Source organism: Neophocaena asiaeorientalis, unplaced genomic scaffold (assembly GCF_003031525.2).
Source record: "Neophocaena asiaeorientalis asiaeorientalis breed wild unplaced genomic scaffold, Neophocaena_asiaeorientalis_V1.1 scaffold87, whole genome shotgun sequence".
Taxonomy (NCBI): Eukaryota; Metazoa; Chordata; class Mammalia; order Artiodactyla; family Phocoenidae; genus Neophocaena; species Neophocaena asiaeorientalis.
Window position 1 is genome coordinate 3,050,405 of NW_020175432.1, and position 21,270 is coordinate 3,071,674.

At 53.8% G+C, this 21,270-nt stretch overlaps 1 protein-coding gene across 1 annotated transcript in view; it reads left to right on the plus strand.

The window, feature by feature from the left end:
• CRTC1 (CREB regulated transcription coactivator 1) overlaps nt 1-21,270 on the plus strand; it is a 77,161-nt gene that overhangs the window by 544 nt on the left and 55,347 nt on the right. The gene's annotated exons all lie outside the window — the stretch shown is intronic.

Below are 21,270 nucleotides of genomic sequence, written 5' to 3' on the forward strand. Positions count from 1 at the left end.
CGTGGGCGGGACAGGTGCACCCACATCATCGATACCTGAAGGGGTGAAGGTGTCCCTTCATCATTGCTACCTGAAGTGGGGGACAGGTGTCTTTACATCATTGTTACCTGTAGGAGCAGGGGTCTCTACATCATTACTACATGGAGGGAACAGGTGCCATTACATCATTGGTACCTGAGGGGGGAAAGGTGTCCCCACACTGCTACCTGAGGGGGATAGGTGCCTTTATATCACTGCTACCTAGGGCAGTGATACTGAGGTGTGTGAACTGGGTGCTGCTTGCAAGCATCACTGTTACCTGGGGAGGGGGGATAGGTGCTCCTATATCATTGGCACCTGAGGGGGACAGCTGCCCCCACACCATTGCTACCTGAAGGGACAGGTGTCTCTCCATCATTGTCACCTGTGCACTCACTGCCTGAGTGTTGGGGGAAGGACAGGTACCCCCACTTGCAGAGCTGAGATGGGATAGGTATCTCCCTTTTGGATACCTGAGGGAAAGGTCTGGCCTCCGCTGTGGGGACCTGGGCGGGATCAGGAAGGCAGATTGGGCTGTCTTGGAGCTTGGAGTGCAGACAGCTGCCCCTTCCCCATGCAGCCCATATGGTGGGGACCAGGTGATGTTCCTCCCACTAGGACAAGGTACAGCTGGCCACAGATGGCCCCTGGCCCCTCAGGACCAGGATGGAGGGACAGTTCTTCAGATGGCTGGGTGCTTTTGGTGTGCAGGAGCAGGCCCGGTTACCTGCTAACCTCCTCTGGGAAGCCGCTGTAGGCCTGGAGCAGGGGCTTGGTTGTGGCTGGGGTTGGGGGTCCTGGCCCTTCTTCTGGGCCCCAGCTCTCTGGCGACCACCGTGAGGTGCCAAGCTCCTTGGGTCTCGGTATCCTCCCTTGTGGAGTGTGTCTAGCAAGCCCTTCCTCGTGGGTCAGGGAGGGGAGCGTGCTTTGCACAGGTGGCAGTAAATCTCTGCTTCGATCCTGCAGAGCGGTGGGACCCCTGTGCTGTACCCTGGGGCCTTGGGGAGGGGTTGAGTGGGAGCTGCAGACACCCACCCTCTGGTTTGTGGATTTGGCGTCCGATCTGACTGGCCTAGGCAGACCTACCTCCATGCCGTGAGCCTCAGTTTCTGATTCCTCAGGTGGGCTTTGGGGGTGACGTTACTTTTTAATTAGTTGCTTGTTTCTCTTTGAGATCGTGACCTTAAGACTAGAGTGTGTGTCTTCATTTCCGTGCATTTGTTCAGCTGTATCAGTCGGGTGCTCACTGTCGGCCAGGTGCTGCTTGTCCCTGCTCCAGCCGCTTGCGGCCTCGCTCAGGATGTGGTTGGTGAATGAATGAATGAATGAAAGCACGCAGCTTGAGTGTTGCCCATACGTCAGGGCTTCTGAGTGCAGGAGTGTCCACTTCATCTTGTCTCCAGCATGTAGTGTGTGCTAGCATGCAGTAGGTGTCAAATGTGTGTGGTGTGACAAGAAGAAGGGGTCACACTGGTTCTTGACAGTTCTTCAAGATCCCAGGCCTGGTTTCTGCTTTAGGGTTGGAAATGAATTATTGGTGTTTTTTTGTCTGTTTGTTTTTGAATTGTTGTTGAAAAGATATCTTTAAAATAACAACTTTATTGAGATAGTACCATATAATTCACTTGTTTAAAGTGTACAATTCAGTGGTTTTTAGTACATTTACAGAGTTGTGCAACCATCACCACTGTCTAATTCCAGAATGTTTTCATCATTCCTCAAAGAAACTCCACACCCATTAGCAATCACTTCTCATTTGCCCCTCCCCCCAGCCCCTGGCAGCCACCAAGTTTTCTGTCTTTATGGATTTACCTGTTCTGGACATGTCATATAAAGGGAATCATACAAGATGTGGCCTTTTGTGTCTGTCTTCTTTCGCTCAGCCTAATGTTTTCAAGGTTCATCTACATTGTAGCGTGTATCAGGAGGCTTCTTTCCTTTTTATGGCTGAGTAGTATTCCTTTGTATGGCTGGACCACATTTGTTTATCCGTTCATTGGTTGATGGATGTAGAAAAGATTTTTAAGATTCGCAGACAGCAGTTCTCTCGGCCCCTGGTAACCGTTTCCCATCTCTTTCCTCCCTCGCCCTGTTGCCTTCCTTTACTTCGGGAGTTGGGGAGGTGGGGTGGGCTTGGGCCCTGGGCGGAGGTGCACTTATACTAGATTTTTACAGACAGAGCAGTGTTCTCTATTGGGGGTGATTCTGTCCTCTGGGGACATTTGGCAATGACATTTTTGGTTGTCTCGACTAGGGGAAGGGCTGCTACTGGCATCTAGTGAGTAGAGAGCAGGGATGCACCCCACGATGCATAGACGGCTCCCACCATAGACAGTGATCCGGCCCCAGGTGTCAGCAGTGTCAAGGCTGAGATACCTTCAGTTTGAAGGAAACGCTGTGTGGGCAGGGGTGCGAGCTTTGCACCCGGGCAGATAGTTCAAAACTCCACACCCACCAATACGGCTGTGCCACTGTGGGCAGGCTGGTGGCTTTGCCTGCACCTGAGACCAGGATGGGCAAGCTCTTTCCCAGCCTTTTCCGGCTATTGCACATGGCACGTGGTACATCAGCAGTGTCTGGTGCAGGTGAGTGAACCCGCCTGATGCAGGGTCCCCTCCTGCTCACCCTCCCATGGCTGCAGCCTTCTGCGCTGCCTCCGCCTGCGGTAGACACAAGCGTTTCACCTGAGAACAGGTGGGACGTGGCCAAGTCGGTACCTGCTCTTCTCAGGGGAATTCCACAGGTCAGCACGCCCACTCCCGGAACGAGCGGGGACACTCGTGTCGATGTGTGTCTGTGCACAGCCCTTGGTCGTGATGGGTGCACCCGCAGTGCCTTCCCTTGTGAAAGGCCGGTCAGCAGGTGTTGAGCCTGATGAGTAGATCCATGCTGTCACTTCACCCAGGGGCAGGTACCCCAAGGGCTAGTTCGGGTGGCGGATGGGGTGTGACGTCCACTTTTGGGTCGCAGTGTAGAGAGGTGAGTGCACGAATGCTCCTTTCTCGTCCTCAGACTTGGGCAGCCTGATGTGCAGAGAGGGCTGTGGTGCTCAGCTGTGTGACTTCGGGCAGGTTTCTTAACTTCTCTGGGTCTCAGAATCCTGATCTGTGAGCAAGGGTAGCTTGCTTATTCCACAAAATGACATTTTTATTTGCCCAGCACGTCCCAGGGACTGTATTAGGTACTGGGGAGCCAGCAGCATATGAGGCATGTGAGGACCATGCTCTTGGGGAGCCGGCATGGTTTTAGTGGAGACAGGAGAGAATTGCTACAGATAAATGAGGCCGATGCTCTCAGAGAGAAGAAGCAAAGCAATGTCCTAGGACTGGCTGGGGTGGGAGGCTGGCACCTGGACAGTGAGACAGAGGCCCCCGCGCCCCCCACCCCCACCCCATGCTGGGGAAGGGTGTCCCTTGTGAGGGAGGCAGGCGCAGAGGCCCCGAGGTGGGAAGGGCTTGGCGAGGTTGAGGCTGGCATATTGAGGGAGAGAGAGGAGAGATGCGGCTGACCCCTGAGGGAGGGGCCCTGGGAGGGTTTGTGATGGTCAGTGGCCTGATCCTTTGCTTGTTTTTATAGTAGCTTTATTAAGATATCATTCCCAATACATTCAAACCACTCATTTAAAGTGTACTGGGACTTGCCTGGTGGCACAGTGGTTAAGAATCCGCCTGCCAATGTAGGGGACAGCCCTGGCCCCAGGAAGATCCCACGTGCCGCGGAGCAGCTAAGCCTGTGCGCCACAACTACTGAGCATGCACTCTAGAGCCCGCGAGCCACAACTACTGAGCCCACGCGCCACAACTACTGAGCCCACACACCGCAACTAGTGAAGCCCGTGTGCCTAGAGCCCGTGCTCCGCACCAAGAGAAGCCAGCGCACCTCAATGAAGCGTAGCCCCCACTCACCCCAACTAGAGAGAAAGCCCGCATGCAGCAACGAAGACCCAACGCAGCCAAAAAAAAAAAAAAAAAAGAAAAGTGTACCATCTAGGGGACTTCCCTGGTGGTCCAGTGGTTAAGACTCCGAGTTTCCACTGCAGGGGGCACAGGTTCAATCCCTGGTCGGGGAACTAAGATCCCTCAAGCCGCGCAGCACGGCCAGAAAAATAAATAAAGTGTACCATCCAGTGGTTTTTAGCATATTCACACAGTTGTGTGTGAAACCATCACCAATTTTAGAACATTTCCATCACCCCAGAAGGAAACCCCGTCCCCTTAGCAGTCACTCCCCATTCCCCCTCCCACACTCCTGGCAACCACTCATCTACTTTCTCTGTGGATTTGCCTGTTCTGGACATTTCATATAAATGGAATCATATAACACGTAGCTTTTTATGTCTGACTTTTTTCACGCAGCGTGATGTTTCCGAGGTTCATGCATATTGTAGGGTGTATCAGTCCTTCCTTTCTTTATTAAGAATTGTGGTAAAATATACAAAACATACAGTTTACCACCTTTTTTTTTTTTTAACATTTATGTTTTATTTATTTTGGCCGTGCCGGGTCTTAGATGAGGCACTCAGGATCTTCGTTGCGACATGTGGGATCTTTAGCTGCAGCGTGCGGACTTCTTAGTTGCGGCACGCGGGATCTAGTTCCCTGACCAGGGATCAAACCCAGGCCCCCTGCATTGGGAGCTCAGAGTCTTACCCACTGGGCCACCAGCGAAGTCCCTAATTTACCATCTTAACCATTGATAAGTGTACAGATCAGTGGTATTAAGTACGTTTACAGTGTCGTGTAGCCACCACTGTCCATTACTTCATGACTCTTTAAGGCTGAATAATACTCCATGGTGTGGATACACTGCATTTCGCGTATCCATTTGTTCACCCGTGGACACTCGGGTTGTTTCCACCTTTTTGGCTACTGTGACTAGTGCTGCTGCGGACGTTTGTGTCCCAGTGCTTGTGTGGACGCGGGTCTTCCTTTCCCTTGGGTGTATATGCCGAGGAGTGGAGTTGCTGGTCACTCTCAAATGGTAACTCTCCATTTAATCATTCAAGGACGCTTCGTGTCTTACAAAGATGGCTGTGAGCTGAGTGGGCAAGGGGGTGAGAAGGGAAGCAGGCAGATGGTGCGAGGCCGCTGTAGCATCCCGGTTGGGGAATGGAGAAGGTGGCTTGAGCAGGGAGGTGGCCGTGGCAGTGGCCGGAGTGGTGGATTTTGCCAGCAGAGATGACTGGACGTGTGGGTGGACCGGATGTGGGAGGTGACGGGAAGAGATGGGGACGTGTCGCCCACTTGCCGGGGGCTCAGGGCACAGGAGGCACTGCCTGTAACTGATCACTGAGCATCCCAGGGAACAGCACCTGGGCCAGAAAAAGCCCGCGTGCAAAGCAGTCCACGGTGGCCCAGCCAGGGCTGCCAGCTCTGGCTGCTCTGAAGGAGGGTGTTCTCCCGGCCCTACCCTGTGACGGGGGTGGCTCTGCACAGGCTGTTGGAAAACGGGCCTCTGGGCCGCAGGCACCGTGCAGCGGGGGCTCGGGTTAGCTGAGCGTGGAGGCCGCCCCCAGTCCTGGCCTCCATCCTGGGCTTTGGCACCATTTGCCTCTGTGCCGGCTGCTTCAAGTGTCTGGTGCCATCTGCAGCCTTAACACACACACGCGCACGCAGGACTCGCCGAGCTGCTCTGTTGAGAGGATGGGGTACACTGTACCCCGCCTCCAGAAAGCCCCAGCAGTCTCAGTGCTCTCCAGCTTGTGATCTGCCACACCCAATAATAGGTAGAATGGGGGCCCCTAAGAAGATATGCCCACATCCTGACTCCCAGAACCTGTGACTCTGACCTTATTTGGAAAAAGGGTCTCTGCAGCTGTGAGTAGGGTAAGGATCTCAAGATGACGTTGTCCTGGATTTAGGGTGGTCAGATGACTGGCGTCCTCACGAAAAGAGAAGACCCGGACTCACATATGAGAGGCCATGTATGACGGAGGCAGAGATTGGAGTGTTGCAGCCATGAGCCAGGGATGCGTGGAGCCCCCAGAAGCTGGAAGAGGCAAGGGAGGATCCTCCCCTAGGGCCTCCAGAGGGAATGTGGCCCTGCCGACACCTCGATTTTGGATGTCTGGCCTCCCGAGCTGTGCAAAAATGAATTTGTGTTGTTTTATGCACCCCCCCCACCCCCGCCTTTGGCGGTCATTTGTGATGGCATCCCCGGGACACTCTCCCCTGGGCTGAGACAGAGCCTGCAGAGTCCAAGTACCATGCGGAACCCGCTTCGGGGCGGTGGGCCTGAGGGTTGTCTGCAGATGTGCACATCTGTCCTTCTCTGACAGGTCATGTTCCCCTCGAGGCCTTGAGTGGACCCGTCACACACCCATTGTCAGGAACTGGGCACTCTCGCTCTGTACTGGGCCTGGTGGTGATGGTGAACAAGCCTGAGAAACAGCAGCTAAAGCAAGGGTCCTGGGGCAGGAGGGGGCATCTTGTCAGGAGCTGACCAAGAGTATGGTCACAGTGTGGTCAGGGGTAAAGTCTGTCCTTTGCACTCTCGGGTCCTGCCCCCTGCTGGGCACCGTGTGGCTTTCACTCAACCCCATTCTTGTTGCTCAGCCCCTCCTACCGGAGAGGAGGGTCGTCTTTGCCATTGTGCCGATGGGCAAGCTGAGGCCCAGTGCTGCATCCCAGCTGGGAAGAGGCAGAACTGACGTGTAGCTCTGGGATGAGCACACGCGCTGTGTCCGAAACAAGGAAGTAAGAACACAAACTAGAACCTTCAGTAGCTCACCAGAGCCTGCTTGGCCCCATGTGGGCCTTGGTTTTTCCGAAACGTGACTCAGTTTCTCCAACCACGCCCCTGTTTCTCCCATGACACTTGGACCCTGGACTCCATATTTCCTGTCACTAATTGTCCTCGTCTTGGAGGCGGCAGCCTTGGGACACCATCACACACACCTTTGTGCAGTGCCCATGGCTCTTTTCCCATAAAAGCCATGGTCTAGATCAGACTGGGTGCCGAAGTCTCTGTGGCTGGCACGGGACACGCTTCTGGGTTAATTGGTCCAGTTGTCATTTGGAAGGAGGCTTTCTTGGAGAGCCCTGGTTCTGTTCCCATAGGGGACTGCTGAGTGGCCCTGCCAGCCCGGGGTCCTGTGTAGAGAACCCTCCTAAAGCTCATGGCCAGCCCGGGAACCATGCGGAGTGACCTTTTTTTTGAAAAAAAAGCCTTTAAAAAATTGACGTGAAATTCACATAAAATGAACCATTTTAATACACATTTCGGTGGCATTTAGCACATTCACAGTGTTGTACAACCATCACCGCTGTCTAGTATCAGAACATTTCCATCACCCCAGAAGGAGATCCCGTCCCCATTAGCAGTCACTCCCTATCCTCCCCTCCCCCATCTCCTGGCAACCACTAATCTACTTTCTGTCTCTATGGATTGACGTGTCCGGACATTTCATGTAAATGGGTCCATACGACATGTGGCCTTTTGTGTTTGTCTTCTTTCACTCAGCATGATGTTTCTGAGGTTCATCCACTTCGTAGCATGTGTCAGAGTGTCATTCCTTTCTGTGGCCAAATAATATTCCGTTGTGTGGATGGACCACATTTAGTTTTATCTGTTAGCTGTTGATGGGTATATGGCCTGTTTCCACTTTCTCACTGTCATGAATGGTGCTGCTGTGAACATGTGTGTGCAAGTATTTGCACAAGCCCCTGTTTTCACCTTGTGGGCACATGCCCGGGAGTGGAATTGCCAGGCATATTGATTCACCAGGTGGTGGCCGGTGCTCAGGGTGTGCGGTGCTGGGGCCCACCTGCTCCGGGGAATCCAGGAGGGCTTGCTGGACCTGCAGTAGGTGTGGAACCAGGGGTGTCTGTGGCTGGGTGAGGGGAGGGTGTCACTGACTGAGGGACAGGCATGGAAGCTGAGGGCTTAGTTCCGAGGCTGCCTTCTCATTTCCTTGACTGTGACCCACTGTTAGAAATTTGTGTTTCGTGTCATAACAGCAGCCACCAACAAACATACAATTGAAACAGATTTCTCCAAGGAGTCCAGCCCTCCCTGTGTGTGTGCAAAGTTGATATAATTGGTTCCCTTCTGTTTATTATAAAATGCCAGGGACCCACTGAATTGGTTTCATAACCCAGTAATCCAGGGCTCAGCCAGCTACACCTGTTTTTTGTAAATAAAGTTTTGTTAGAACACAGCCACGCCCATTCATTCATGCCTTGTCTGTGGCAGTTGAGTCATTGCCGCAGAGACCTGATGGCTTAAAGAGGTGGAGATATCTACCATCTGGCTCTTTACAGGAGTTTGCTGGCCCTGGGCCAATGGCTGTCACCCACAGTTTGAGCCCCACTGACCAAGAGCAACAAGGAAGGTTGGGAGGATGGTGGGCAGTGGTTCTGACACTCTTGGGGGTCTCTGAACCACCTTGGAACTAAAGGATGCAGACTCTGGGCTCCCCCAAGATCCTGCTTCTGGAGGTCTGGGTGGGGACCTGAGTTCTGAGTGGGGATCTGAGGACCCTGCCATGTGGGCCGTGCTGGGAGGCCCGGACACCGGGGTCACCAGGGCTGTGCCAGGTGGAGGGATAGGGTTGGCCTCTGTCAGAGGGGTAAGTGGGCTGTCTGGCCCTTGGTTGGTGGCCTGGTGGTAATTGTTGGTCCGTACCACCAGGGAGGGTTCTGCTGTCACTGTCCCCAAGGCTGACTCGGGGGCAGAGTGCCAGGTGACTCTTGTCCATGCAGTGGGCCTTCTGGTCCTGCTCGGGGTCACTTAGGTTACTCTGGGTCAGAATTGGGCCGTTGCGGGTGTCCCGAAGGCTGAGTGCTGGGCCTCCTCTGCCGCTCTCGGCGCCGGGAGCTTCTGGTTTCAGCTCAGTGGTACAGGCTACCTTCCGTGCTGTTCCGTGAGACAGGGTACTGGCGCCTCAGGGGTTGGGATTCAGAGTCCTTGGTGCTGGGGATTTCTTTTTAAACAGGGACCCTCTGGAAAATGCCATGCGGATGTCAGGGGTGGGGTCTGGCCTGGGGAGAGACCGGCCCGAGTGCAGTGGTGGGGAAGTGTCAAAAATGGGTGCTACAGGGTGCTCACCCCGGCCGGTTCTGCCTCTGCGGGCATTTGGCAACATCTGGGGACATCTTGGATTGTCATGACTTGGGGCGGTGGGTGTTCCTGGCATCTGGTGAACGGAGACCAGGGATGCTGCTCAACACCCTAAAGTGTGCACAAGGCCCCTGATGTCGGTGGGTGCCGAGGCTGAGAAGCCCTGCTCCTGTGCTCCCCCGCGTGCCAGGATTGTGCAGGCGAGAAGGGGTCGGTAGAGGCCCCCGGTTCCTTGAGGTGCAGACCTTGAGCCTGGCGACATATCAACACCCCAGGCAGCTGATGGCATCCTCCCGGGTTTACTGAGGGGGAAACCACGGCTCAGAGAGCAAATGTCACAGAACATTCGAGGTGGGAGAGCTGGGATTTGACCCCTTTGGACAGACCCAGGTCACCACACGTTTTCCCCTGTCTCATGCGGCTCTGGGAGTTGGCCAGCCGGTCGGGGTGGGACAGAGCCTTCCAGGCTGCTGAAACCCTGTGCGTGGAGGGAAGGGCTTGAGGAGCATAGACTGCACGGGCAGAGGGCTGGGGAGGGAGGCGGGGCGGGTGATGGAGGGCCCTAGGCCAGGCCCTGTTTATGGGCCATGGGGTGTCATGGAAGGTTCCAGCAGGATGGTGACGTGAGTGACACGAAGGTGCGGGAGTGGCAGGGGCCATGCTTGCTAGAGCCCAGGTGCGTACACCCAGCAAGTGGTGGCGGTCACCCCGAGAAAGAGCTTCCCCTGGTGCACAGATGAGCTTTCCCTGGTGCACAGATGAGAGACCAAGGCATGACAGGTCACGTGGTTTGCTGTGTGTGGAGGTGCTGGGATCGACCCTGTGTCTGAATCTGGGGCCCACATTTTTCTTAATGCAGCCAGCCATAAGGGACCCTGTTGGAGGCTGAGCTTCGATTCATGTACATCTGTTGATGACCATGGCGGTCATCCATGGTGTTTTGCAAATCAGGCGTTCATTGTGTTCCTGCCTGTGCCTGCCCCACCTGTGTGTCTGTCTCTGAGCCCCCTGCAGCAGGGAGGGGACTGTAGCACCTTGGGCTCGGCACCGGTGAGGACAGAGGGAAGGCCGATTTGGGACATTTCAGAGGTAATAATGACAGGGTTTACTCAGAGGTGAGCAGGAAGGAGAGCGAGGTGGGGGAACCAGTGGGAAAGGGGTGGGGATGGGAGAGTCTCACCTCATCTTGGAGCTTGTAGGATGGATTAGCCCCCCATTTCTGGCTGGGGCGTCTCCGACCCCCTGTCCTCACCTCCCTCCCTCCACCATGTCCAGCCCTACCCCAGAGCAGAGGTGGGTGTGCCCTGCCCTGGCCAGGGGTGGCTCTGGTGCCGCTGGCTGGCTGGGGGTCCAGGTGCGCAAACAAGGAAACCACTGCTTGCCTCTCGGGCCAAGGATTCAGAGAGAGTCAATATTTATTATTTGCCAGATGGAAATGAGGCGCGGCCGAGGCTTCCTCCTCAGGGTTCTCAGATGGGCGTGGGGGGGGGGGGGAAAGGGCTTGGGGGGGGGGGGTCCTGTAACACCTGGCACCCAGCTTGAGACCATGCTGCCGGGCTTCTCCCTGCTTCCTCCTGCGTGAGTTTAGACCTGGGAGTCCCCTCTGGGCTCTTCTCCCTCTCGGTGAAGCGGGGGTCACAGTGGAGGGGGGAGAAAGTGCTTGGGGTGAGGGGGTCCTGTAACACCTGGCACCCAGCTTGAGACCATGCTGCCGGGCTTCTCCCTGCTTCCTCCTGCGTGAGTTTAGACCTGGGAGTCCCCTCTGGGCTCTTCTCCCTCTCGGTGAAGCGGGGGTCACAGTGGTGTCTGCCTCATAGGCTTGTGGTGAGACATAGACGGGTTAACCCAGGTAGCGTGTCCGGAATGGGGCTCGCATGTAGATGCTTGCTGCGTGCTTGCTGCTGCTAGGATTCTGGAGGCGTGTGCACAGTGAACGCACGGCGGTACTCAGCGGCACGGGGTGGGCAAATGGCAGGCATTCAGCAGACACTCAGCTCCTGCTCAGCAGGTACCCAGTATACCCAGCAGGTGCTCAGCAGACACAGAGTGAACCATCGGTGGGTGCACAGCAGGCATTCAGCAGGCACACGGGGTGTACCCAGCAGGTGCCCAGCAGGCGCTTGGCAGCAGGCATGGAGTGGACACAGCAGACATTCAGCAGGCACAGAGTGGGTTTTCAACAGGCACTAAGCAGATACTGGACTGTGACCCCCCTGAGGGCAGGCCTATCTCTAGTTCAGTTTAGAATCTTCTGGGTGCAAGTGTCCTCTAAAAGGGCCAGTTTCCCACCACACAGTCAGGCTTCTCCCCTTAAGTAGTGGGAATGTGTACCGGGTGCCGAGTGGCTACAGAGCCAGGTGGGTAGTAGGATCTTCCCAGAGCTACAGTTTTCTGAACAGTTTGAGGGAGAAACTTGGAGTTTGTATTGACTATGCAGGGGTCTGGAGCGGACTGGCAGACCCCTGTGGGCTCTGGAGGGCGGACCTGGGGCAGCGTGGTGCCTGTTCGGCCCTGCAGGTACCCTGGGCTGGGGAACGTAGGAAGCACCGGACCACGCAATGAGGTCTCCCTGCAGTGGCCGGGGTTTGGACTGGAAAGTCTAGTCCTTCAGTCATTATTTATTGAGCACCTACTTTGTGCTGGGCCCTGGGGATACCTTGCAGAACAGGTGGGGAAACCATGCCAGCAGCCAGCTGGTCCCTGGCCCCAAAGTCATGGCTCTGAGAGAGTGAAATGGGATGGGAGTAGGGGGGCCCTTTGGTGGAGGTGGCGTTTGGGCTGAGCCCCGAGGCACAAGGGTGAGCCATGGGATTGGGGGATGTGAGGCCTGTTTTGGGGGAGAGCCTGGCCCGGCCGAACTCCGTGGGTGATGTGTCATGGGCCCCCGTGAGGGGTCAGAGTCCGATTCTGGGGTGGTGGGGTGCTCCAGAAAGGTTATGAGCAGGGCAGTGATGTGCGATGTAGGTTTAGCAAAGATCCCTCCAGCCACCATATGGGCACAGGCCTGGGGAGAGTGAGGGCAGGGGATGCAGGGGTCTGGGGTGGACTAGTCCCCTGGAAGGGAACCAGGGCAGGCATCCCCAAGGGGTGGTGGGTGCTGAGGGCATGAACGCTGACTCCTTATAGACCAGGACTTGCTGACTTGGCAGAAGTTCTTTCACCCAAGAATCGGGAATCTGATTCCCCAGGGTGGGGATGGGGGAGGTTTATATTAAATAGCTTTCACTTTATGCTCTGGTGGCCCCCATAATGAGGAAAGGCATTTCTGCAGCAGAGAAGAGACCTTGAGTCCTAATTTCCTATGTGAATTTCCTTCTCTGTCAGGTGGTCCCATCCTGACACCCCACTGGTCACAGGGGTTTCACCCCAAAGCTGGGGCACGGCATTCTATCCAGAAGGGTCAGTCTCTGCTGTGAAGGATAGATCTTTTCCCTTGTTGGCTGTTGAGCATTTGAGCCTCTGTTCCTGGATCCAGCCTGGGAGCTCGGTGGTCTCTCCTGAGTTGCCCTGCTCCCGCAAGGACGCTCATGACGGGAGAAGCCCTGTGAGAGCTTTTGAGGTGTGCCCTTCCCTGCCAGCTGGGGTTGCAGGGACATACCCTGCCACACTTTTTTTTTTTTCAGTAATAAAAGAAATTGTTTATGTCTCAAAACTTTGATGAAGATTGAAAACAGAAAACCCAAAGCACTTCCCTTTTCCTCCGTGCATCTGACAACAGCTCACCTGGGCGCGGAGGGTGGGTGGGTGCATGCCAGCTGGTCATTCGCCTGGAAATCTCAGGGAGGAAGTGTCAGCCCAGCCAGGCAGAGTGCCCAGGGCTGGCTCTGCAGGGCTGGCCAGTCCTCGGGCTGGGGACACCGGGCGGTGGTGGTGGTGGAGCATGCCCCACAAAGACCGAGATCTGTCCGCCCTGCCGGAACGTCCAGGGGGCTGCTGTGTCCATGCCCTGCCGGCTAAAGAGCCTCTCTCACATTGAGATCAAGTTCAGTGATCAAGTTCAGAAGAGACAAACTCCTGCGGCCCTCCTCCGTGGGTCCTTTTGTACCCATGAGCATTGTGCTGTCTTGATCCCTTCTGTCCTCCCAAGCGGGAGGGCTTTGATAGCTGTAATTAGGATGGGAGCGGCTCATTAAATCATCACAGAATCAATGCACAGCCTCAGGAGTGATTTATGGGCCCAGCAGCCAAGGTGCCAAGGAGATGCTAATTTCATCCCTGCTGGCTCAACAGATGCAGAGGGAGGAGCCCTGAGGGTCAGTAGCAGGGGCCCTCTGGGCGTCACTTGTGCCCAAGAGCCCGCCCCATGGCGACGCCCCCACCCTGCAAGTCTAAGTGGCTATTATCGGGGCTCAAAGCCCTGCCTCTGCCGGCTTCCCCCAAATGACTCCTCTTGTGCCTCAGTTTTCCCATGTGTAGAGTTGTACAGATTAGATGACGTCCCCACCCTAAGCGTTTAGCCTTGTGCCGGGGGGCATCAGGGTGCCCCATGGGGCAGGGTCTTACACTTTGCACCCATGTGCCCTGGCTTGACATGTGACAGATGCCAAGGAACAGTTTAGGAATTGTCCGTTCAGTTTTATTGGGGGGGATGGATATTCATTTCTTTTCACTTTTTCTTTTGAGAGAGTTTTAGATTTAGTGAAAAGTTGCAAAGACAGTACAGTTTCCATAGCCCCTCACCATGAACGGCATCCCAGGACCAGGACAGCAGCATTGTCACGGGTCTATCAGCTAGACTCCAGTCTGCGTTTGGATTTCCCCAGATGTCCCTCAGTGACCTTTTTTGGGCCTAGGTTCTGTCCAGGCTCCCACGTTGCATTTAGTCGTTGGGTCACCTCAGTCTCCTCCAATCCGTGATGCTCAGGGTTTCCTCAATGTCCATGACCTTCACCTCTTGAAGAGAACTGCTCAGTCTTTTTGTGGAATGTCATTCAGGGCGGTTTGTCTGTTTTCTTGCCATTGGGTTACGGTGGTGTGTTTTTGGCAGGAATTCCATAGGAGTGAAATGCTAATTTTCTTTTTGTATTTTTCCTTTTTAAAAATTGTGGGAGGGAATTTCCTGGCCATCCAGTGGTTAGGACTCAGCACTTTCACTGCCCGGGCCCGGGTTTGATCCTTGGTCAGGGAGCTAGGATCCCGCAAGTCGCGTGACGTGGCCAAATAAGTAAATAAATAAAGTGGGAAAATACACGTAATGGTTTACCATCTCAACCATTTTTAAGTTCGGGGGCATTAAGTACATTCACATCGTGGTGCTACCGTCCGCACCATCCATCTCTGGAACTCTTTTCATCTTGCAAAACCGAAACTCTCTTCCCATATTAAACACCTTCTGTCTCTATGAATTTGACTACTCTAGGGACCTCGTGTAAATGGACTGACTCATAATATTTGTCCTTTTGTGACCAGCTTATTTTACTTAGCATAATGTCCTCAAGGTTTGTCTGTGGTGTAGCATATGTCAGAATTTCCTTCCTTTTTAAGCTTGAATAATATTTCATTGTATGGATGGACCACACTTGTTTATCCATTTATTGGACGCTTGGGTTGCTTCCACCTTTTGGCCGTTGTGAATAATGCTGCTCTGAACATGGCTGTACAAATATCTGTTCGAATCCCTGCTGCCATTTTTTGGGGGGGGGTGTATACCCAAAAGTGGGATTGCTGAATCATGTGGCCATCCTGTGTTTAATTTTTTTGAGGAACCTCCACACTGTTTTCCACAGCGGCTGCACATTCCCACCAGCAGTGCACAAAGGTTCCAATTTTTTCACATCCTCACCAGTACTTTTTATTTTATGGCTTTTTGATTATAGCCATCCTTGTGGATGTGAGGTGGTATCTCATTGTGGTTTTGATTTGCATTTCCCTAATGATTAGTGATGTTGAACATCTTTTCATGCACATGTTGGCCATTTGTATATTTTCTTTGGAGAGATATCTATTTGGGTCCTTTGCCCATTTTATTTTTTTTAAATGTAAGTTTCAAGCATACAGCATTGTAGTTCAACATCTGCATACACTGCAGAGTGATCACCAACACAAGTCTAGTTACCATGCGTCACCATACAGTTGACCCCTTCACCCATTTTGTCTACCCCCAACCCCCTTTCCCTCTGGTAACCACTAATCTATTCTCTGTATCGATGAGTTTTTATTTTATTTTGTTTGTTCTTTTTTTTTTTTTTAGATTCCACATATGAGGGAAATCATATGGTATTTTTTTCCATCTGACTTTTTTGACATAGCATAACACTCTCATATCCATTTATGTTGTCTCAAATGGCAGGACTTCATTCTTTTTTTATGGCTGAGTTGTTCTGTGTGTGTGTGTGTGTGTGTGTGTGTGTGTGTAAATAGATATGTATAAAACATTTTCTTTATCCATTCATCCATCATTGGGCACTTAGTTTGTTCCCATATCTTGGCTATTGTAAATAGTGTGGAAATGAACATAAGGGTACGTATATCTTTTCTAATTAGTATTTTTGTGTTACTTTGCCCATTTTTTTTTTTTTTTTTCTTGTGGTACGCGGGCCTCTCACTGTTGTGGCCTCTCCCTTTGCGGAGCACAGGCTCCGGACGCGCAGGCTCAGTGGCCATGGCTCACGGGCCCAGCCACTCTGCGGCGTGTGGGATCCTCCCGGACCGGGGCACGAACCCGTGTCCCCTGCATCGGCAGGTGGACTCTCAACCACTGCGCCACCAGGGAAGCCCACTTTGCCCATTTTTGAATTGAGTTGTTTTTTGCTGTTGAGGTTTAGGAGTTCCATATATATTCTGGATGTTAATCCCTTATCAGATACATGATTTGCAAATATTTTCTCACGTTCCATGGGAATGGGGCCTTTTCACTCTGTTGATGGTGTCCTTTGATACACAAATGTTTTCAATTTTGACAAAGCCCAATTTATATATATTTTTCTTTTGTTGACTGTCTTTTTGGTGTCACAGCCAAGAAGTCATTGCCAAATCTAATGTTTTGAAGTTTTTCCTCTGTTTTCTTCTGAGCTTCTATAATTTTAGTTACATAGTTAAAGTTTTATAGTTTTAGCTTTAGGTCTGGATCCATGTTGAGTTAATTTCTATATATGGTATAAGGTATTGGTTTAGCCTCAGTCTTTTGCATGTGGAGATCCAGTTTTCCCAGCACCATTTGTTGAAAAGAGTGTCCTTTCCTTTTTGAATGGTCTTGGCACCCTTGTCAAAAATCATTTGCCCATATATGTGAGAGTTTATTTCTGGGCTCTGTATTCTATTCTGTTGGTGTTATATGTCTTTATGTCAATACCACACTGTCTTGGTTGCTGTAGTTTTGTGGTAAGTTTAGAGATCGGGAAGCATGAGTCCTCCAACTTTGTTCTTCTTTTTAAAGATGGTCTTGGCTATTTGGGATCCCTTGAGATTCCATATGAACTTTACAGTGGATTTTTCTATTTCTGCCAAAAATGTTGTTGGAATTTTTTTTTTTTTTTTTTTTTTTTTTGGCCACGCTGTGCGGCATGCAGGATCTTACCCCAACCAGGGATCGAAACCTGTGCCCCCTGCAGTGGGAGCGCAGAGTCTTAACCACTGGACTGCCATGGAAGCCCCTGTTGTTGGGATTTTGATAGGGATTGCATTGTCTCTGTAGGTTGCTTTGGGTATTGTTGCCATCCTAACAGTATGAAGTTCTGCTCCTCTCCTGCCAGCTGTGTGACCCTGGGAAAACACATAACTGGCCCCTGTCAGTTTTCCCATCACCGCTCCTAAGTTGTTCTGTAGAGGGGGTTAACCATCTCAGTGTGTGAACAACCCTTAGGACTGTACCTGCACACAGTTGGTGCCCTGTGGAGGGAATCACATCTGCTGACTGCCCTGAGGAGCTACTGACTTAGAGGGGAAAAGAGGTTACTGGAGGGTGGGGCCAAGCTGGGAGGGCTGCCTGGAGGCGGAGAGCTCTGTGGTGGGACAGGAGGTGGGTAGGGAGCGACAGAGGAGAAGGAACAGCATATCCTGAGGCACAGAGACCTGGCAGGGGTTTGTCTGGGGCACAGTTGTGGGGCGAGGGGAATCTGGGGGCTCAGGAGCTGTGGAGGAGAGGTGACCACCAGGCCGGCCACGGTGGGGAGGCCCGAGGGAAGAACGGGGCCACCCCCGGGTTTCTGGCTGCCGCACGGGGAAGATCACAGTGTCATCTGCCAGGGCCAGGAGGAGCGGGGGTGTGGAGTGGAGGACTTGGGCAGACAAGAGCCTCGTGAGGGGCTGCTGAGATGGAGGAGGTTCCTGTGAGCATGATGGAGAGCTTTCTGAGCACAGGGCCAGGTGACACACTGGAGTTGCTGGCTGACTTGGCATCCGGGGCTGCCCTAGAAGGGGTGACGTGTGAGAAGCAGAGGGCTGAGTCCTTAAGAGAGCCGTGTTGGAGGGATCTGGGAGGGGACCACAGGGCGGAGGCTGTGAGAGGAGCGAAGTAATGGGGAGAGAGGGGGTTTTCCTCACAAGGGTAGCCACGGGCACCAGGCTGGAGAGGCACCCCTGGTCGACAAAGGCCTGACCAGCAGTGCCTGCTCTGAGCCTTCATGGTGCTTGGAGGTGCAGGGCTACAGCTGCGTCTGGAGCAGAGGGTGCCCGATGGGGCATGGGGGGAGCCATGTTGGGCCCTGTGGTGCCCCGAGTGAGGTTCGCCTGGGGGGGCGGGCGAGGGTGCCCCTGGCAGAGGGCACAGCAGCTGCAGAGGCTTGGCGTGGCGGGGTGGGGGTTGCCTGTGAGAAGGTGGGGACCAAGGGCACAGGATCCTGAGAGCGCCTGTCCTGGCCTCACGCTCCTGCGGGCACGTGGGACTTCATCCTGAGGGTGGTGGCAGGAAGCCTGCAGTGAGAGGCACAGCCGCTGGAGCAGGGGAGCAGACCCCGCCTTGGGGTCTGGATGGGAAGGAGGGAGACATTGGGAGGAAGGCTGGCCAGCACCTGCATGGGGACAAGAGGGGGACAGATAGAGCCTGGGGACCAGCCAGGGGTCATGGATGATAATTGGGGTGAGCCGGTGTGCTTGTCAACACCCTCCTGGGACCTGCTGGAAAGCTGGAAGTGCACCCAGGGGTGCCGCCTGGGAGCGCTTGGTCCCCGGGACAGGTGAGTCTCCAGGTCCCTTCTGCCCTGGGTGGTTCTCCTTGTTCTTGCACAGCCACTCATCTGTCCAGGTGTCGTATTGGGCCCCATGCTGGAAGGTGGCTGAGTTCAGGGGCCTAATCTCCACCTGCCCTGTGCCCTACCTGCCGTGGATGGGCCGTCTGCTCCCCCATCGCCAGCGCGACACTGACTCCCCTGTCCACCTCCTCCGAGCATGGGAACTCTGTGCGAGGGAAGGCAGCCTAGGTCACTGGCTTTAATTCTTCTCGTAGCTTCTCATCATGCTCAGAGTGAGATCCCATGAGGCTCTGCGCCCTCCTCCCCCTCGCTCCTTGCTCACTCATGGGTGGCCTGGCCTGCCCCCATGTCCCCCTCCGCCTGTCATGCTCACTCTGACCCCAGGGCCTTTGCACTCACTGGGCCGCCTGCCTGGAGTGCTCTTCCCAGCTCTAGTGTCACCTCCTTTGCCACCTGCTCCCCCACCCCCGACCCCCTTTCCTGCTTGTTTTCTGCACAGCCCCTCTCACTCAGAAATCCTCACCCTCCACCCAGCCCGGAACCTGGAGCGCCCCAGGACCTCTTTATGCTGGTGGGTAAGCACGTGAGCCACAGAGCTCGTCCCCTGCTGGCCCTGCTGGCTTCCCTGCCAGCCTCCTTTCCAGCACCCTCAGGTGACTGGCTCCCCGTGTCTCCAACTGCCTGCTTGGGCCTCCTGTCCTGCTGGCCCCCCAGGCGATGCCTAGTGGACCCTCCCTGGAGGGCACTAGCCCCGCCGGCTGGGCCAGACATACAGGGTTTTCTGGGACGGCTGGAGGGTGAAGACAGGAGCCAGTGAGGGTGGCAGGGCTCCTGGGCTGTGCTGAGCGGTTCCCTCAGGTGGGGGCCCTGGGTGGCAGTGTAGTGTGGGCTCTCCCCAAGGAACCCCTGGCTCTTGAGCCAGCCTGGGGCTGGGCCTGACTGCTGACCCTTGCCTTTGCTCATGTCCCCTCCCCAGGGCTTTGCAGACCTCTTGGTGTCCACTCTGGCTGGGGCTGCTCATGGTTAAATGCTGGACAGGCAGCAGTGGATTTCTTTGGGGTTTGGCTCAGGGTGAGACCTGCATTCTGGGCCTCGCTTGGCCCACGTCCAACATCCTAGCTCCGTACCTTCTTGTCCCACACTTGGCCTGCTTCTGGGGGTGGGGTGGGGGCTTCCTCCCTCCAGGCCTTGGGTCGGTCCACACAGCTGCTGAGCTGGAGGGAGGGGCAGCGGGGACAAGCTGGGCTTGGCAGCCCTGGGTCTGCAGCCAGCTGGGCGACCTCAGGCCTGCCGGCCCTCTTGGAACCCAGACTCGCACATGGGGCCTGAGGGGACCTGTGCAGCCCTCTTGTCTCAGCGCGGGGAATGTGGCCCCGCGCTGGCTGATAATAAATCACGAGCCAGGAATCCAGGCCCCAAGTTGTTGGCACTTTTAGTGTTACAGGAGGAGCCAGCAATTCTGATGTTTAAGTTAATTTCAAAAAAATTTAGAAGTTGGCCACTAGTTTGCATTTTTCAAAATGCTTCTTAGACCTCAAGAAGGCCACAGCTGCGGCCTCGGTGCTCCTGCCTGCCAGATCACAGGCTCTGACGTGGACCGATGGACCCCAAGGCACTGTGGGTTGGCAGTGCGTGGGCGGCTGTGCCCCTCCTGGGGTGGGTGCCTGGCAGGTTGACCCTGGGCTGCCTCAAGAGGGGATGTGCCATGGCCAAGAAGCCACGTGGCAGTCTGTGTTCCTCTTCTGCGTACACATGTGGGGCCGTGGTGGCTTCCCAGTTAGATGACACTGCTCTGAGGGCAGGGACGTGGTCCTTGGCGACCGTCCCCCACCCACGCCATTGTCTTGCGAGTGGGGGCTCGGGACAGGTCGCTCCGGGTCTCACCCACAGCTCACCTCCATGCTGACTTGCACTTTGCGCTTGGCCAGAATCTTGGGAATGCTTTTCCTTTCTCTTACATGTTGTTTTATTGTGGTAAAAGTCACATAACATAAAATTTACCATTTCAAAGTGCACAGTTCAGTGGTATTTAGCACATTCATGATGTTGTGCAACCATCCCCTCTATCTAGTTCCAGAACGTTTCCATCACCCCCAGAGGAGACCCGTCCCCATGAGCAGTCAGTCCCTCCCCCACCTCCCTCCTTCCCCCCATGCCCCGGCAGCCACTTTCTGTTTCTATGGATTTGCCTCTTTGATCATTTCATGTAAATGGGATCATACATTATGTGGCCTTTTGTGTCTGGCTTCTGTCATGTTTTCTTATTTAACTTATTTTTTATTGAGGTAACATTGGTTTATAACACTATATAAGTTGAATGTGTACAACATTATGTTTCTACTTCTGCCTTCCCTACGGTGTGCTTACTGTCAAAAATTTAGTTACCATCCGACAGTTGATCCCCTTTACCCATTCCACCCTCTCCGCCCCCCGACTCCTTCCCCTCTGGTAACCACTACTCTGTTCTCTGTATCTACATGTTTGTTTTCGTTTGGTTTGGTTATTTACTTATTTATTTACTATTTCACATACAAGTGAAATCATAGGGTATTTGTCTTTCTCCATCTGACTTATTTCCCTTAGCCTAATATCCTCAAGTTCCATCCATGTTGTTGCAAATGACAAAATGTCATTCTTTTTTATGGCCGAGTAGTATTCTGTTGTATACAAGCACTACCTCTTTTTTTTTTTTTTAAGAGGGGACTTTTAAAAAATTTTAATTTATTTTAAACCAAACAGAGCTTTTTTTAAAAAATTAATTATTTTTTGGCTTCATTGGGTCTTCGTTGCTGCACGTGGGCTTTCTTTAGTTGCAGCAAGTGGGGCTACCCTTCACTGCGGTACGTGGGCTTCTCATTGCGGTGGCTTCTCTTGTTGCGGGGCACGGGCTGTAGGAGCGTGGGCTTCAGTGGTTGTGGCATGTGGGCTCAGTAGTTGTGGCACACGGGCTTAGTTACTCTGCGGCATGTGGGATCTTCCCAGACCAGGGCTCGAACCCATGTCCCCAGCATTGGCAGGCGGATTCTTTTTTTTTTTTTAATTTATTTATTTTAATTTATTTATT